We start from the raw sequence: 18,453 nt of genomic DNA on the forward strand, positions 1-18,453 counted from the left end.
TGGGTGGTTCATAGTGTAGTAGCAGATCAGCAATATATTTTGGACCTAAACCGTTAAGTGTTTATAACTAGCAAGAGTACTTTGAAATCAATTCTTTTGAGACACAGGAAGCCAGTGTAAGACTTCAGAACTGGAGTGATGTGATCCAGTCTCTTGGTCTTAGTGAGGACTCGCGCGCACTCGTCTGAATCAGCTGCAGCTGTCTTGATTGATTTTTTAGGGAGACCTGTAAAGACCCCGTTACATATTCAAGTCTACTGAAGATAAAGGCATGGACAGTTTTTCCAAATCCTGTTGACACATAAGTCCTTTACCCTTGATATATTCTTAAGGTGATAGTAGGCTGACTTTGTAATTGTCTTAATGGTGGCTGTTAAAGTTCAGGTCTGAGTCCATGACTACACAAGATTTCTGGCTTTGTCTGTTGTTTTTAACATGTGTGTTTTGAAGCTGACGCAGACTTTTAAATCGTTCCTCTCTTGCTCCAAAAACACCACCTCAGTTTTTCCTTCATTTATTTCAGAAAGTTCTGGCACATCCAGCCGTTAATTTGTTCGATGCACTTAGTCAGTTTTTGTATTGCTATAGTCCCCTGGCGATAAGGTAATGTAAATTTGTGTGTCGTCCGCATAACTATGGTAACTTATTTTTGTTTTTCCTCCATAATCTGAGCCAGTGGAAGCATGTAATGTTAAACAGAAGAGGCCCCAGATGGAGCCTTGCGGAACTCCGCACGTCATATTTGTACGCTCAGATGCATAATTACCTATAGACACACTAATCCCTATTCTTTAGTAGGATTCAAACCAGTTTAGTACTGAGCCAGAAAGGCCAACGCAGTTTTCCAATCGGTCTAGTAGTAGGTCGTGGTCGACCGTGTCAAATGCAGCACTGAGATCAATATACTAAGATTGAAATTTTGCCATTATCTGTGTTAAGGTGGATGTCATTAAAAGACTTTGACAAGAGCCGTTTCAGTGCTGTGGTGTGGTCGGAAACCCACGAAAGGTATCAAAACTGTTGCTTAGTGACAAGAAATGGTTGAGTGTTGAAAGACTACTTTTTCAATGATTTTTTTACTTAAAAACGGAAGGTTTGATATTGGCCTATAGTTGCTCATTAGTGACTTGTCTAGGTTGTTCTTTTTTAAGAGTGGCTTGATTACTGCAGTTTTCAGGGCCTGTGGAAAGATACCTGAAAGAAGAGATGTGTTCACAATCTGTAGAAGATCATAAGTCAAACAATTGGAAACATTTTGAAAAGTCCCCGTTGGTAGAACATCAAGGCAACAGGTCGAGGTTTTCAGATGTTGAATAATGTCCTCCAGGTTTGTATGGTTGATCGTGTGAATTCTGTCATATTGGAACTATTTTTGCTTGAACACTGTGACAACACATATCCTGGACTTGATATGGAGCACTGACTGTTTGTCTAATCTTTTGAATTTTGTCTTTGAAGAAGGAGGCAAAGTCATTGCAGGCCTTGGTAGATAAAAGTTCAGATGCTACTGGTACTGGAGGGTTTGTTAACTATCAACAGTAGCAAACAAAGCACGGGAATTATTATTGTTTCTAGAGATAATATCAGAGAAAAAACCTTCTTGCATTCCTCAGTTCCAATTATAAATGCGAAGTCTCTCTTTATAGGAGTTATAATGGACCAGGAGATTTGTTTTTCGCCACCTTCGTTCAGCTTTCCTACACTCTCTTTTTTCTGTTCTCACCAGTAGGACATTTCTCCATGGAGATCTTTTCTTACCAGATACAACTTTGACCTTAGTGGGAGCAATGGCATCAATAACATTTGTGATTTTACAGTTGAAATTATCTACAAGCTCACTGACTGATAGCCCAGAGAGGGCTGGTGTGGAGGAGAAAAGCTGTATAAATGTGTCACTGGTGTTTTCAGTGATATACCGTTTTCTGATTATCTTTGTTTGGACACTTTTGGGCACAGAGATAGTGCCGTTAAAGAAACACAGGAATGATCTGAGAGAGCAACGTCAGTCACCACAACCTTGGAAATGTTCAGACCTTTGGAGACAATCAAGTCCAGAGTGTGCCCCTTATTGTGGGTGGGCTCCGTCACATGCTGAGTCAGTCCATAGTTCTCAAAAACACAACACAGCTCTTTTGTCCCCCTGTCCTGGGGGCTGTCAACATGAATGTTAAAATCACCCGCAATGATTACACAATCAAAGTTAATGCAGATAATAGACAGCAGTTCAGTGAAGTCATCAATGATTGCACAATATTTAGGTGGCCTGTAGATATTTAGAAACATCGCTTGAGGGGAAGATCTTAATTGAAGAGCAACATATTCAAAAGAAACAAAATTTCCAACATATTTGCGTACAGTGGAATGAGTCATTAAACAAAATGGCGACTCCACCTCCTTTCTATTCACTCTATTCTCACTCATAAACTGAAGTTAGGGGGAGCTGACTCGATGAGAACAGCAGCGCTGTTATTATGGTCTAACCAGGTTTCAGTTAAAAACATAAAATCTAGATTGTGCTTAGTAATAATCATTGATTAAAAATGATTTCCTGCCAAAGACCTGACGTTTAGTAAGGCTAGTGTTAGTGTGTTTTCATTTTTTGGGACAGGCTGTAGCTGACGAGGAATGGATGCTAAATTTGCTAAGTTTGCAGTTAAGTGCTTATTCACCATTCTTTTCCTATTACCTATCACAACAGAAATTGAGGAAGAATTGAATCCACAGGGCCCGCTTGTCTTGAAAAGAGTCATTAGTATCACTAGTCCTGCAGCCAAGGCCCGGCACATATCAGATAGTGCTTGCCAGATTTTGCACACAAGCGTCCTTATCAGTCTGGGGGGAGGAGTTTTCTGACATCCTGGTAGTGGTGCTTGGCGTTTTACTTTGCCCGGGTTGAGCCATGGGGGTAGGAAGGGTGCATAATTGATGGGGGAAATAAGGGAAGGGTGTGTGGAGACATCAGTAGAGACAGCGATGATCCTCAGAAGGTTCGGGGTTGGGAAGGTTTGAGGGGTGCTGGACGGGTGAAGAGGGGAGTGGAGGTTTCGTGTCTCTGCTCTCTGGTCTCCCATGGTCAAATCTTTGCACAGGCGGGGGTGTGCTGGATCACTGCCGCACTTTGTTGTGTCTTCCTTTTGTTTTGTGACCTTGGCAGAGGGAGCAGATGTGTAGCGCAGAAAGTAAAGCAGATTAGAGGTGAACAGCTTTACTCCTGGCTTGTTAAGGGAAAGTCTATCTGCTTTAAAAAGATGTCTGCGCTCCCAGAAAATGTTTAATTGTCAATGAACTTCAGAGAGTGGACGGTACATTCAGTTGAAAGCCATTTGTTTAGTCCCAACAGTCGGCTGAATCTCTCATCTCCTCTTCTGACTGACGGTATAGGACCACTGATAAACACATTTGCGCTTAGGGGGGTGACTGTGTCAAGCAGTTCCCTAAAGTCCAGTTTCAGCAATTCAGACTGGTTGCTTTACAACATCATTTGACCCTATAGCAGAATAATGCTCTTCACAGTTGGGTGTGCTGCCACGATATCTGGGATTTTTTGGGTCAAGTCAGACACCATGTCTTTGGAAAACATAGTATTTGGTGTTTTTACTGTTTTTTAAATCTTTTACAGCAGAGTCACCACAATCAGGTTTGAGGCCCAGTTGTTAGCTTTTTACTTTTTGAATTGCTCTCAGTCCTTACCCTGCTGTGTGGTGATGAGACGCAGTCCCGGTCATCAGATCTGTCCAGCGTCTTGCAGCAGAGGAGCAAATCTGTTATCCAGTTGCACACCAGGTTGTTGGGGGCATTTTTGTTGCTTATTTTCCCTTTTGCAGCTGTCCACGGCTGTGTCCTACTAGGTACAGGGGTTGAAGAGCGCTCTGCCCAGATGATAATGCAGGCCAGCCGGTCATATCACAAATCTCAGGGCGCTGTGCCCGGCCCGTTAGTCGTCCTCCTTTCCCAGGAAAATGATTTACTCTTAGGCTTCGCACCAGACGAGTTCCAGGGAGGACCGCCACTTGTTGATTTATTACCAGTTCCACCCCCTGTTTTTTTGTAGTCTTTGTTGGTGCTAATTAGCCGTGTGTTAGCATACTTCTGTCCATTGTTATGGGTCCATGGTAAAGTGGTGTCATTTCCACAAGATCCGTTAACTTCCACGTTCACTTCTAGAAGGTGAACCTTGGTTTCCAGAAGTGCAATCTTCTGAAGGAGTTTGTAGTAGTCTTCTACGGAGAAAGGAGGCATCTTGCTGCTAATTAGCTTTAGCTACAATCACTGTAGGACAGGCTTGAGCTATTGGTAGGCCACGCTCACGCAGAAAAATTTTAAAATATGGCAATAGCCTACTATGTCTACAAAAATGTATAGTCCAGTGTTTTTGAAGTGTCCAAGAGCCGCTGCTCATAGTTTCTCAGAGGAAAAGCACGATTATCAGCAAAATAATGCAAGCAGAAGCAGGAGGCAAGCAGCAAAGCGTCTGCACTGTAAGAAGCAGGAAGCAATTGCACTACAAAGATTGTATATATTTTTTATTTATTTTGCTATAGTGCTTAACAAGCATTATTAATTTTGCCCATTGTGGCCTGTTGAGGGGCAATACTATCTGAAGGGAATGGGTTGGACCCATTTTTTAATGCTTTCAAAACCTTGTTTTGTTGGGGCTGAACGTGGCCCCGGTGTACACCAGGACCCTGTGACATCACTGTCGGTGGGGTTTCAGGTGCATGTGATGCTGACTGAGGTGAAATAAACAGGAACTTTATCGGTCAAGGCACGTTGGGCGCTGACTGCTGATTTTAACATCTTTGATGTGCTGCTGGAATGAAAAATTAATGAATTGATCTTGATATTAGTTGACTATATCGGATAGCAACTGAAGAAGAATCACGGGTCGTCATGGATCTAAGAAGAGGGAGCCAATTTGGAAGGATCTGCACCGCCTATAAACTGTAATTTCTCAAATATCATCCTCCCCTATATGTCACTAAATTCTTATTTATTCTGTAGATGAAATCGCTGTGAGCAGGGTTTGAACCTGCACAGGGAGACCCCATTGGATTTCAAGTCCAAAGCCTTAACCACTCGGCCATCACAGCTGTAAAATACATTTGGTTTTTACAATGGAGAACCCCTGAGGCCTGACAGACTCCATTACAGTTAGTACCATCAATCAGACCAAGATAGAGCCTTGGGCAGTTCTGAATGACTGATGGGGATTCCCAAACACTTCAGTTCCAAAGGATCATTCAAATCTTGAGGTATTTCAGGTGTAATGTGGGTAGTTAATCCACCCCCTTTAGATGATCTGATTCATTTCCGAACCAGTCCAGATTGACATTTAACAAGTTATTTAATCACAAGTCAATGAGAACATACATGTGTACAGACAAGATTAGCAGCAGCAGCGTCACATCAGAAAATGTTTTGGTGTGCAAAGACCAAGAAAATGCCACGCAACAGAAATGCCATGCTCACACACACAGGGAGTGTGCAGGAGGCCTTACCCCTGACTTCCACCAACTGCGGATCCACTCTGCTTCGTGTCTGCTCCGTGATCCGCAGTCCGTCAACACCCACCAGGTCCGGATTTGTTGCAGCCATGACGGACCGCTGAAGTCACATGGACCCACGGGATCTCGTGAATTCATGTATGCACGCGATATAACAGGATGTAGTTTCTATAAACAGAACACAAACCCTGATGAATGAACTAGCTTAAACTTGCATTGATCTGAATTTCATGTGTTTTTTTATGCATAATCTTAAGTCTGTTTCGATGTAGTGTTTCTGTGTAAATGTAACATGCCTTTTTCATTTGCTACCAGACCTTAATGAGTAGCATGGGATTGGGTAGACATGATGATGGGATGCAAACAGAGGTAATGACTGCAACAACAAGATGCTGCAGGATTTGAACCCTGATTTCCTGTTTACTAGACAGGCACTTTAACCAGCTAAGCCACAGCACCTCCTTGAGTACTACTCACAAACAAAACAACAAACCTACTCTCATTCAGAAGCCATAGAAGAGCGGTGCAAATAGTTCATCAGAGTGATGCTTGTGGTAAGAAATTGGTCCTGATTCAGTTGGTTTTGGCGTGAAGTGCTCTGTAGCGCCTACCAAGGGAAGGAGCTGGAACAGGTTGTGTACGGGGTGAGATGGGTGAGAGGGCGGGAGGCCACTTGATGAGTGTCATCGGTGAAATCTAAACCAGTGATTCCCAAAATTGCTGACCTAACATTGTGCAGCCCACCTGCATCTATGACAGCATTCCACCACTGGTATAGACTGTTTTCAGCCACATATAATGCTATAAGACAACATCACATGTCACTTTTGTTCTCTGGAAAATCATGCAACTGGTAACTTTGTTGCACCTGTTAAGAATCACAAATCATAGCAGAACCAGGCGCTGCTGGGATTTGGACCCAGGATCTCCTGTTTACAAGACAGGCGCTTTAACCACTAAGCTACAGCACCTTCTACAGATAAGCCTGTCTTGCAAGAATACAATGAGCTAATGAACAGGGTTGCTTCCTCCATCCATCTTCGTCCAGCAGCTCCAGCAGGGGACCCCTACGAACTCTGGCAAATGAAAACAGCTGGACATGTCCTTGAGCAACGCCTCAGGACTCCCTGTTCATAGGCAGGCCTACCGAGAACCACAGAAGTCCAATGCAAGGTCCTTGAGAGATGAGAGACCCTTCCCCAACAGCCCTGGTAAAATCCAGCCTCCATGCCATAAGTCCCCTCATCACAAAGGTCATTAACCACTCCCTCCGGTCAGGCCATGTTCCATCAACACTGAAAACAGCTGTTATCAGGCCATTTCTCATGGAAAGCCATGAAAAGCTTAAAACACAGTCTTAATTTAGTCCTCCTCAACAGTTAACATAGCGTTTGCTGTGGGGCGTGTCTGTTTTTATTTCTCCCATGTTAACAGTATTGACCAATACGGTAGGCATTCTAACCTCAGCTGACACGCTCATTGTGTGCAGGCAGTGTGCAGGAGCCCCTAAGCTTCCAAGGTAAGACTGAAATTCATGATAGTAAAAACTTTATAATCTTCACACTAAAGTTGCAAAAACACCTCCAACAAAAGGCTTTTATTCGCTTTATGTAATGTTATGGTACAAAACAACATCACATGTCACTTTAGTGCTCTAGAAAATCATGCTTCATCTTTGTTGCATGTTAAGTATCACTAACCATGTGGAAACACTTTATTAAGTGATAACCAGGCACTGCTGGGATTTGGACCCAGGATCTCCTGTTTACGAGACAGGCGCTTTTAACCACTAAGCTACAGCGCCTCCTGCAGCTACGTCTGTCTTGCAAAAATATAATGACCTAGTGAAAATATCTTTAATATGTTCAACTAAGTCTAAATTTGGAGCTCCTTTAGGTTAAAATGAAGTACAGGTCACAGTTCAACCAGCCACCACCAACATACTGTTTTCAGTCGAACAGCCAAGAACCCGTTAGCCTAGATGTGGACAGTGTAGAGGTTGATTGTTTTATTTCACCAGTACTCTGGCTTAAAACCAGGTCCACCGAGACTTGAACTCGGATCACTGGATTCAAAGTCCAGAGTGCTTACCATTACACCATGGAACCACTGTTCTGAAAGGCAACATTAGTTTGCCAGGCAGCTTCTTTCATAATATTAACACTTATGCTATTGAAGGCACACAACAATTACTGGCTAACTTAAGTCATTTAGTAAGCTAAGCGTTGACACAGGATGTGGAACAAGGCAAGTCAAGAATAGGTTTTAAAGCTCTTGCCACAAACAATGAATACAGCAGTAGATAGGTCTACTGTGTACACATGGTAACTTTACATGGGTTGATAATGCAGATGCTCACAAAAGGTGCTGCTGTACTTTCAATTCAGTATCTTAGCGCAAATTAATATCCACTACAATGTAGAGAATAGCTGAATTCAAGATTCCCAATACCATGTCTCTGAAATTAATTCTAGAGGGAAACAATTCATGTAAGAAGTGGGATTTGAATCTAAGCCCCCAGTGGAGACTGCGACCTAAACGCAGCGCCTTGGAACGCTCAGCCATCCGATCTTTATCTTGTTTATCATTATCTTCTTTAATAGTTTTTTTAATAAATTAAAACATAAAAAATATGACTAACATGGGATTATTTTTAATGTTATATTAATAAATAATGTTACAACTATATGGTAAGTAAGCAATAAAACCTTAAATGAGCCCTTCCTGTTTTTTTTTGTTATGTCTCAGCAAGAAGTATTATGCTTTTGGGTTGTCTGTCCATCAGAATCAGAAATACTTGATTGATCCGTGAAGGGAAACTCTTGAAGAGACTGCTTCTTTGCGCCAGTAAGCTAAGGATTTTGGATTTGTGCCTCTACAGGCCTCTGCTCTACCAACTGAGCTATTAAAGGTCAACAATGGTTTTGAACGCACTTCCCATTCTTGTTAATGTGATAACACAGGACCCCCTGGAGGGAATTTCGGAATCATCAAGGGCTGTAGCTCAGTGATAGAGCGCACTTCACAGTCTCAATGCCCAGATGTATTACAAGATTTGAGTGGTGAGCATAGCTGCCTTCCAAGCAGTTGACCTAGGTTCGATTCCCAGCCATCGCAGCAGCTTTCTCTGAGTGATGTTACTTGCTTTATTTAACAAGAAGTCAGCAGAAAGGTTACTTGCCCAACCTGGTTTGATAAAACATTAGATCTCTTTGGCTGCACGATTATGGCCAAAGTGATAATCACGATTATTTTGATCAATATTGAGATCACGTTTAATTATCACATTATTTGTTGATTTTCTACTCCAAAGTGCTGGAAAGGAAGGTTTCACCAATTGTTGAACCTCAGGTTAGCAAGGAACAATCTCAGCAAGGTGATTGATGGATGATTGTAGTTACTTCACCAAGTTCAGCCCAAATGACACAGCTGCAAGACATCACATTGGTTGGCTTCCAGCTATGTAATACGCAGTGGTGGGATTTGAACCCACGCCTCAGGAGAGACTGGAGCCTTAATCCAGCGCCTTAGACCGCTGGCCACACTACCTGCAAGCAAAAGGCAGTTTTGATGGCGGTAAAGGTGAGCCACTGATTTGCAAAGTCTATAGCTGTAAATCTGCTCCATCACCGCCATGTTTTGAAACCATATGCAACATAAATATTACATATTTTACCTATGTTTCTTCTGTTATTCAATGAACACATTAAGGGGATGTAGCTCAGTGGTAGAGCGCATGCTTTGCATGTATGAGGGCCTGGGTTCAATCCCCGGCATCTCCAATAAGTGTGCTTCAAAAGCCCTTATTCTGAAAGAGAAAAGCAATCTCCTTGAGTTCATGGTAATTAATGCAAAAGTCTGTCTTAATGGCAAGATTGGCAGTAAACAGTGCATTGCCTAATGAGGGTGGTATAGTGACAAACTGTTTTTATCACTTGAGGTATTTCAGTGAAGTCTTTGGTCTTGGACAGTTACCTTGCAATTTAAAACTGTATATCCTATTGTCTCTGGAAGACTCTGAAATAAAGAGACTGGTTGCATGCAAGTAGTGTGGCCGAGTGGTCTAAGGTGCTGGATAAAGGCTTCAGTCTCTCTGGAGGCGTGGGTTCAAATCCCACCACTGCCATTTGCAAAGGTTGCATTGCTGGAATGCAACTTCATCATTTGTGCTGAACTTTTATGTATTTGTGAAGTAACTAAAAACATAAGGGGCATTTTGGCGGAGGATTGGCTGAAGCTTCCTTTCCACCACCTTGGAGTAGACCAGGGAGGCTGAGCAGAGTGATACGCAAGTTGCAATAACAGGATGTAGTTTCTATAAACAGAACCACAAAACCTGATGAATGAACTAGCTTAAACTTGCATTGATCTGAATTTCATGTGTTTTTTTATGCATAATCTTAAGTCTGTTTCGATGTAGTGTTTCTGTGTAAATGTAACATGCCTTTTTCATTTGCTACCAGACCTTAATGAGTAGCATGGGGATTGGGTAGACATGATGATGGGATGCAAACAGAGGTAATGACTGCAACAACAAGATGCTGCAGGGATTTGAACCCTGGATCTCCTGTTTACTAGACAGGCACTTTAACCAGCTAAGCCACAGCACCTCCTTGAGTACTACTCACAAACAAAACAACAAACCTACTCTCATTCAGAAGCCATAGAAGAGCGGTGCAAATATTTCATCAGAGTGATGGCTTGTGGTAAGAAATTGGTCCTGATTCAGTTGGTTTTGGCGTGAAGTGCTCTGTAGCGCCTACCAGAGGGAAGGAGCTGGAACAGGTTGTGTACGGGGTGAGATGGGTGAGAGGGCGGGAGGCCACTTGATGAGTGTCATCGGTGGAAATCTAAACCAGTGATTCCCAAAATGGCTGACCTAACATTGTGCAGCCCACCTGCATCTATGAAAGCATTCCACTCCACTGGTATAGACTGTTTTCAGCCACATATAATGCTATAAGACAACATCACATGTCACTTTTGTTCTCTGGAAAATCATGCAACTGGTAACTTTGTTGCACCTGTTAAGAATCACAAATCATAGCAGAACCAGGCGCTGCTGGGATTTGGACCCAGGATCTCCTGTTTACAAGACAGGCGCTTTAACCACTAAGCTACAGCACCTTCTACAGATAAGCCTGTCTTGCAAGAATACAATGAGCTAATGAACAGGGTTGCTTCCATCCATCCATCTTCGTCCAGCAGCTACAGCAGGGGACCCCTACGAACTCTGGCAAATGAAAACAGCTGGACATGTCCTTGAGCAACGCCTCAGGACTCCCTGTTCATAGGCAGGCCTACCGAGAACCACAGAAGTCCAATGCAAGGTCCTTGAGAGATGAGAGACCCTTTCCCCACAGCCCTGGTAAAATCCAGCCTCCATGCCATAAGTCCCCTCATCACAAAGGTCATTAACCACTCCCTCCGGTCAGGCCATGTTCCATCAACACTGAAAACAGCTGTTATCAGGCCATTTCTCATGGAAAGCCATGAAAAGCTTAAAACACAGTCTTAATTTAGTCCTCCTCAACAGTTAACATAGCGTTTGCTGTGGGGCGTGTCTGTTTTTATTTCTCCCATGTTAACAGTATTGACCAATACGGTAGGCATTCTAACCTCAGCTGACACGCTCATTGTGTGCAGGCAGTGTGCAGGAGCCCTAAGCTTCCAAGGTAAGACTGAAATTCATGATAGTAAAAACTTTATAATCTTCACACTAAAGTTGCAAAAACACCTCCAACAAAAGGCTTTTATTCGCTTTATGTAATGTTATGGTACAAAACAACATCACATGTCACTTTAGTGCTCTAGAAAATCATGCTTCATCTTTGTTGCATGTTAAGTATCACTAACCATGTGGAAACACTTTATTAAGTGATAACCAGGCACTGCTGGGATTTGGACCCAGGATCTCCTGTTTACGAGACAGGCGCTTTAACCACTAAGCTACAGCGCCTCCTGCAGCTACGTCTGTCTTGCAAAAATATAATGACCTAGTGAAAATATCTTTAATATGTTCAACTAAGTCTAAATTTGGAGCTCCTTTAGGTTAAAATGAAGTACAGGTCACAGTTCAACCAGCCACCACCAACATACTGTTTTCAGTCGAACAGCCAAGAACCCGTTAGCCTAGATGTGGACAGTGTAGAGGTTGATTGTTTTATTTCACCAGTACTCTGGCTTAAAACCAGGTTCCACCGAGACTTGAACTCGGATCACTGGATTCAAAGTCCAGAGTGCTTACCATTACACCATGGAACCACTGTTCTGAAAGGCAACATTAGTTTGCCAGGCAGCTTCTTTCATAATATTAACACTTATGCTATTGAAGGCACACAACAATTACTGGCTAACTTAAGTCATTTAGTAAGCTAAGCGTTGACACAGGATGTGGAACAAGGCAAGTCAAGAATAGGTTTTAAAGCTCTTGCCACAAACAATGAATACAGCAGTAGATAGGTCTACTGTGTACACATGGTAACTTTACATGGGTTGATAATGCAGATGCTCACAAAAGGTGCTGCTGTACTTTCAATTCAGTATCTTAGCGCAAATTAATATCCACTACAATGTAGAGAATAGCTGAATTCAAGATTCCCAATACCATGTCTCTGAAATTAATTCTAGAGGGAAACAATTCATGTAAGAAGTGGGATTTGAATCTAAGCCCCCAGTGGAGACTGCGACCTAAACGCAGCGCCTTGGAACGCTCAGCCATCCGATCTTTATCTTGTTTATCATTATCTTCTTTAATAGTTTTTTTAATAAATTAAAACATAAAAAATATGACTAACATGGGATTATTTTTAATGTTATATTAATAAATAATGTTACAACTATATGGCTAAGTAAGCAATAAAACCTTTAAATGAGCCCTTCCTGTTTTTTTTTTGTTATGTCTCAGCAAGAAGTATTATGCTTTTGGGTTGTCTGTCCATCAGAATCAGAAATACTTGATTGATCCGTGAAGGGAAACTCTTGAAGAGACTGCTTCTTTGCGCCAGTAAGCTAAGGATTTTGGATTTGTGCCTCTACAGGCCTCTGCTCTACCAACTGAGCTATTAAAGGTCAACAATGGTTTTGAACGCACTTCCATTCTTGTTAATGTGATAACACAGGACCCCCTGGAGGGAATTTCGGAATCATCAAGGGCTGTAGCTCAGTGATAGAGCGCACTTCACAGTCTCAATGCCCAGATGTATTACAAGATTTGAGTGGTGAGCATAGCTGCCTTCCAAGCAGTTGACCTAGGTTCGATTCCCAGCCATCGCAGCAGCTTTCTCTGAGTGATGTTACTTGCTTTATTTAACAAGAAGTCAGCAGAAAGGTTACTTGCCCAACCTGGTTTGATAAAACATTAGATCTCTTTGGGCTGCACGATTATGGCCAAAGTGATAATCACGATTATTTTGATCAATATTGAGATCACGTTTAATTATCACAATTATTTGTTGATTTTCTACTCCAAAGTGCTGGAAAGGAAGGTTTCACCAATTGTTGAACCTCAGGTTAGCAAGGAACAATCTCAGCAAGGTGATTGATGGATGATTGTAGTTACTTCACCAAGTTCAGCCCAAATGACACAGCTGCAAGACATCACATTGGTTGGCTTCCAGCTATGTAATACGCAGTGGTGGGATTTGAACCCGCGCCTCAGGAGAGACTGGAGCCTTAATCCAGCGCCTTAGACCGCTGGCCACACTACCTGCAAGCAAAAGGCAGTTTTGATGGCGGTAAAGGTGAGCCACTGATTTGCAAAGTCTATAGCTGTAAATCTGCTCCATCACCGCCATGTTTTGAAACCATATGCAACATAAATATTACATATTTTACCTATGTTTCTTCTGTTATTCAATGAACACATTAAGGGGATGTAGCTCAGTGGTAGAGCGCATGCTTTGCATGTATGAGGGCCTGGGTTCAATCCCCGGCATCTCCAATAAGTGTGCTTCAAAAGCCCTTATTCTGAAAGAGAAAAGCAATCTCCTTGAGTTCATGGTAATTAATGCAAAAGTCAGTCTTAATGGCAAGATTGGCAGTAAACAGTGCATTGCCTAATGAGGGTGGTATAGTTGACAAACTGTTTTTATCACTTGAGGTATTTCAGTGAAGTCTTTGGTCTTGGACAGTTACCTTGCAATTTAAAACTGTATATCCTATTGTCTCTGGAAGACTCTGAAATAAAGAGACTGGTTGCATGCAAGTAGTGTGGCCGAGTGGTCTAAGGTGCTGGATAAAGGCTTCAGTCTCTCTGGAGGCGTGGGTTCAAATCCCACCACTGCCATTTGCAAAGGTTGCATTGCTGGAATGCAACTTCATCATTTGTGCTGAACTTTTATGTATTTGTGAAGTAACTAAAAACATAAGGGGCATTTTGGCGGAGGATTGGCTGAAGCTTCCTTTCCACCACCTTGGAGTAGACCAGGGAGGCTGAGCAGAGTGATACGCAAGTTGCAAGGTCTACAAAATGTTAAACTTTGCCACCTGTAAGCTGTTGGAACCTTTGTTGCCACCTTCCCTCAAAATGTGAATCACAGAATTTTCCATCCCCTAAGCCCAAACAGCAGAGCAGAGTGGCGCCACCCGGAACGTATTTGTCCACTTTCTCATCTCCTTTTCTTACCAATCAAACCCAAAGCTCCCTTCCATTTTCTGCCAATCCTGAGAGACTTCATATCCATTTCTTGCCAATCAAAAAAGCGCCTCCTCTTGGCAACGTCTATCTCCATTTCCTACCAATCAAAACGCATTTTGTGCTCAATGGCAGCTTTGCCGCAATCGCAAGAGAAGACGACTCATCTTGGTAGAAAATATAAATAGTTAGATTGTACTATGCATACAATAGTATGATGTATTGTGATTTATATGTTATGTGTGTTTTACTCTTTGTACAGAAGTAGTTTGTTGATTCTCTTATTTTCCTCCCTGGTGTAAAAACCTTTGTATAGTCAGTCATTTCTTGTGCTAAACAATATTATTCGTTACCTAAAGACATATTGTTTTGTTGAGATCAATAATGTAATAAAGTTGGCATGTATTATATTAATTGGCTTCATTTCAATATTATTCCAAATTATAGTGTACACACTGCTGAGCATATGACTTGCCTTTATACACCCTACTTCCCTGCAAATGATTACTGTAAGACATACTAGCTTTTAGAGAAAAGAGAAGTAAAAATGCTTGGTTTTACCTGTCATACATTGTTTAAAGAAAAAGAAAATTATTTATTACTAAACAATACTTATTATAAAGACTAACTTTTAATTTTGACCAAACATAGCACGATTACTAAATGTATGCAGTGCTAAAAACAGATATATTGTTCAAAAGTCAATCTAAACGTGATAAATTATTTGTTTAAATTGGTTCCCAACCTTACTAATATCTTATTCCTCCAAAACTTTGTTTAGTAGAACAATATAGTTGTGGACAGTGTAATTGGATCTTCTGGCACTAGGTGGGGATCGAACCTGTGACCTTTGAATCTACGTTAAACTTCCCTTATTTCCCAGAAACATTTCAATTTCAGCAATTAAATTAAAATCTGACTTAATAGAAACTATACAACTCTTACACTTTGTGGGTAATTTAGCATCTTTCTCATCTTTTCTCTCATTTCTCCTTTTTTCCTCCTTTTTCCTCTTCCTTTTCCTCTTTTTCCTTCTTCCCTCCCTCTTCCCCTTTTTCCTCTTCTTCCCCCCCCCTTACAGACTATTGTTCCCCAGCTTTGGCGCAGCGGAAGCGTGCTGGGCCCATAACCCAGAGGTCGATGGATCGAAACCATCCTCTGCTAAATCTTATCATTTGCATCAGCACTAAGTCTATTTCCAGTCTTTGGATGTTTAGCAAAGCATCTGTTGCTGCAAGTGTCTGGGATGTAAGGTTTCCACCTGCTGAAAAGTAAAGTTAATGGCATGTCAAGTTTAAAATGGAAACTACAGTGCTGATACCTGTCGTAACACTGATACATCTGGAACATAATACATGTTATATCTATACAAATGTTAATTTTTGCAATATCACAAAGGTGAAAAGATTCCTCACAGTGGTGCTGGAGGCCAGGGTGATGCCATCCAGAGTAACTAACTCTTTGGATAATGCGTCACGGAAGTGCTTGGGCCCCAGAACAATAACTTAAGTTTTATCTGAGTTTAACATTAGAAAATGACAGGTCATCCAGGTTTTAATATCCTGAAGGCACATTTGAAGTTTAGCTAACTGAGTAGTTTCATTCGGCTTGATCGATAGATATAATTGAGTATCATCTACATAACAATGAATGTTTGTGGAGTGCTGCCAAAATGATAACGACGATGAAATCTGGGCATTGACACTCAAAATGTGATTGATTTTTTTGACTTTTTTGTGAGATCACGGAATAAGAGAATAAACCTGGGTGGAATATGTAATGTTAATGTTGTATATGGCTTAAAAACCTGGTGGTGGCTGGAAATCAAACCACGGCAAAATGCTTGCACTGCTATTGTATAAATCAAAGTTAAATAGTAACATCACTCAAAGAAAGCTACTGCAATGGCTGGGAGTCAAACACCGGCCATTTGCTTGGAAGGTAGCTATGGTCACCACTATACCACCATCGCTGGGCAATGTAATGTTCACTGCAAATCTTGCAACACATAACAGTGTGCTATACGAAAATGCTCGAATCCTTCTCAATTGCTGAGTAAAGCAGGACATGGGTAAAGTGCAGAGTTGGTAGACACTTGTTATGTTTTTGTCTTTTAATTCCTGCTGCATTGTTTCCATTTTCCAAATAAGAGCTCTTCTAGCGTCAGGACAACATCACCTGTTGGAGATGCCGGGGATTGAACCAGGGGCCTCATACATGCAAAGCATGCGCTCTACCACTGAGCTACATCCCCTGAATGGTCATTGATCTGTTGTGATATTTGTGTGCCTTCAATATCTCACATGTGGCTAGTTTGTGCCAAGCAAACACTAGCAATACTTCGAAAGGTTCCATGGTGTAATGGTTAACACTCTGGACTCTGAATCCAGCGATCTGAGTTCAAATCTCAGTGGAACCTGTTTTTAAGCCACAGCACAGGTGAAAAAGATCAACCTTTCAACTTTCCACATCTAGTTTAAAGTGAGCTTACAGGTTCAAAATGGAGCTGAACACTGAGGAGGATTCCTCCGTAACAGCCGTTCTGCTCTGCTCCGTTCCCCCGCTGTCCGGTAATAGTTAAAGCAGATAAAAACCTAAAGAACACTCAAAAGCTTCAAGATAAAACTTACTTAAGAAGCTTCTTCATTCAGGTTCAAGCGAAGGCCTGTTTCCAGCCAGACTATGAATTGATTCATGTAATCCTTGTTATTAATATGTAGTCAGTCCCATATGGTCTAGCGGTCAGGATTCCTGGTTTTCACCCAGGTGGCCCGGGTTCAACTCCCGGTATGGGAATCGGTATCTAGTTGATGAAGGTCTGCAGCAAGATCTGTGTCATTGGTTCTGTATTAACCCAATGCCCTGATATGCATTTCCCCAAACCTAACTCATGTAATGACAATAAATAGTCATAATGTATATCTCTATGGTGAAACTTTAACTAGACATGGTGGTGGAGAAAAGGTGAAAACTTGAATTCTGACTACCAGACTTCTTGCAGTGTTTTATCAACAAGTGATGTATGTATTTATGTGCCCTGTTCCTGGCATATCTATGGATGTATTCATAAAATCACTGTTATTATTCAACGTGTCAGTCCCATATGGTCTAGCAGTCTGGATTCTACCTAAATAACCTTTACACACATTCTTAAGGAGTCCTCTGGAGACTACAATCAGTACATCTGAGAAAGCTTTCAGTTAGTTTGATTTTACATTCATTTGGCCTAAGTGGTGCCCAAAAGGTCTTGGTTGCTGCTCTTAAAGACTTCTAATAGTAAGGAAAACCCTGGTTTTCACCCAGGTGGCCCTGGTTCAATTCCCGGTATGGGAATTGGTATTTAGCTGGTGAAAGTCTGCAGAAAGATCTGTACAATCTCTGACATTGGTCCTGTATTAAATCAGAGCTGTAGTTACGTACGTAAAAAGGCAAAAATGTGGAAGATTAACTCAAGAAGTGTTTAATAAAGATGAGTAAGTACAGCTGTATCTGTATCTGTTAACCATATGAATTATCTGTATCTGGCGGGGCCAAACCCGGAAGTGGACAGGATTTAGGCTGAATCCCATTTCTCCCCCTCACCCCTACCCCTTTGCCCTTGAAACCAAGGGGTGAGGGGTAGGGGTGAAAACATACCCTATGAAATGGGACACCACTTGGTTACATCACCGTACAGTATTTGTCACAAACTTCCAAGATGTCGTCTCTGTCTGTTGGTTGTGTGGGTTTGGACAACAGTGTCATATGCATGTATATATTTATATATTTTATAGTTATTTTAAGTTCACTTTGGTGGTGCAGAGGCAGATGTTCTTATCTGTGTAGTGCTTAGGTCTGTTTGCAATCTGTATACACATGTTTCATTTATACATACATATACAACCTGTCTACAGGGTGTGTTGTATATGGGTTTCAGTTATGACCGTTTTGAATGTCATTGATGTTCACAAAAACATTTTGTTGACAAAAATCTGTCTTTATTGCTGATAAATTGAACATAACAGGCAAAAACATTACATAAAATTATGTTACAGAACCATTATCAAATATTAGAACCATAACTAACATGTCACACACATAAAAGGCACTCATGTGTGTAAAACTAAAAAAATACACACAAGACCACAAACAAACAAATTAACTACAGCTGGTCTGATATTCCAGACCAGTCTGAAGCCTGTTGGCCGGTAACCCCCCCCCTCACATATCATCAGTGTCCCGTATCAAAACAACAACAATACAAGTGCATGAACAAGAATTAATTACAAATTATTACAATAACACAGTACCAATGCAATAATGAATGGGTACAAC

At 41.5% G+C, this 18,453-nt stretch overlaps 13 non-coding genes across 13 annotated transcripts; 4 read left to right on the forward strand and 9 right to left on the reverse strand.

Annotated features, from left to right (window-relative positions):
* Positions 1–5,008: 5,008 nt before the first annotated feature.
* On the reverse strand, positions 5,009–5,090 carry trnas-uga (transfer RNA serine (anticodon UGA)). The gene has a single exon. It is a non-coding gene; the product is annotated as a tRNA-Ser (tRNA).
* A 1,312-nt stretch (positions 5,091–6,402) lies between these two features.
* On the reverse strand, positions 6,403–6,475 carry trnat-ugu (transfer RNA threonine (anticodon UGU)). Its single transcript has one exon. It is a non-coding gene; the product is annotated as a tRNA-Thr (tRNA).
* A 759-nt stretch (positions 6,476–7,234) lies between these two features.
* On the reverse strand, positions 7,235–7,308 carry trnat-cgu (transfer RNA threonine (anticodon CGU)). Its single transcript has one exon. It is a non-coding gene; the product is annotated as a tRNA-Thr (tRNA).
* A 232-nt stretch (positions 7,309–7,540) lies between these two features.
* On the reverse strand, positions 7,541–7,612 carry trnaq-uug (transfer RNA glutamine (anticodon UUG)). Its single transcript has one exon. It is a non-coding gene; the product is annotated as a tRNA-Gln (tRNA).
* A 1,602-nt stretch (positions 7,613–9,214) lies between these two features.
* trnaa-ugc (transfer RNA alanine (anticodon UGC)) lies at positions 9,215–9,286 on the forward strand. Its single transcript has one exon. It is a non-coding gene; the product is annotated as a tRNA-Ala (tRNA).
* Positions 9,287–10,040: 754 nt separating this feature from the next.
* Positions 10,041–10,114, reverse strand: trnat-agu (transfer RNA threonine (anticodon AGU)). The gene has a single exon. It is a non-coding gene; the product is annotated as a tRNA-Thr (tRNA).
* A 444-nt stretch (positions 10,115–10,558) lies between these two features.
* trnat-ugu (transfer RNA threonine (anticodon UGU)) lies at positions 10,559–10,631 on the reverse strand. The gene has a single exon. It is a non-coding gene; the product is annotated as a tRNA-Thr (tRNA).
* Positions 10,632–11,390: 759 nt separating this feature from the next.
* trnat-cgu (transfer RNA threonine (anticodon CGU)) lies at positions 11,391–11,463 on the reverse strand. Its single transcript has one exon. It is a non-coding gene; the product is annotated as a tRNA-Thr (tRNA).
* Positions 11,464–11,696: 233 nt separating this feature from the next.
* Positions 11,697–11,768, reverse strand: trnaq-uug (transfer RNA glutamine (anticodon UUG)). The gene has a single exon. It is a non-coding gene; the product is annotated as a tRNA-Gln (tRNA).
* Positions 11,769–13,374: 1,606 nt separating this feature from the next.
* On the forward strand, positions 13,375–13,446 carry trnaa-ugc (transfer RNA alanine (anticodon UGC)). The gene has a single exon. It is a non-coding gene; the product is annotated as a tRNA-Ala (tRNA).
* A 2,875-nt stretch (positions 13,447–16,321) lies between these two features.
* On the reverse strand, positions 16,322–16,393 carry trnaa-ugc (transfer RNA alanine (anticodon UGC)). Its single transcript has one exon. It is a non-coding gene; the product is annotated as a tRNA-Ala (tRNA).
* A 93-nt stretch (positions 16,394–16,486) lies between these two features.
* Positions 16,487–16,558, forward strand: trnaq-cug (transfer RNA glutamine (anticodon CUG)). The gene has a single exon. It is a non-coding gene; the product is annotated as a tRNA-Gln (tRNA).
* Positions 16,559–16,863: 305 nt separating this feature from the next.
* On the forward strand, positions 16,864–16,935 carry trnae-uuc (transfer RNA glutamic acid (anticodon UUC)). The gene has a single exon. It is a non-coding gene; the product is annotated as a tRNA-Glu (tRNA).
* The last annotated feature ends 1,518 nt before the right edge of the window (positions 16,936–18,453 follow it).

Source organism: Etheostoma spectabile, unplaced genomic scaffold (genome assembly GCF_008692095.1).
Source record: "Etheostoma spectabile isolate EspeVRDwgs_2016 unplaced genomic scaffold, UIUC_Espe_1.0 scaffold00007530, whole genome shotgun sequence".
NCBI lineage: Eukaryota > Metazoa > Chordata > Actinopteri > Perciformes > Percidae > Etheostoma > Etheostoma spectabile.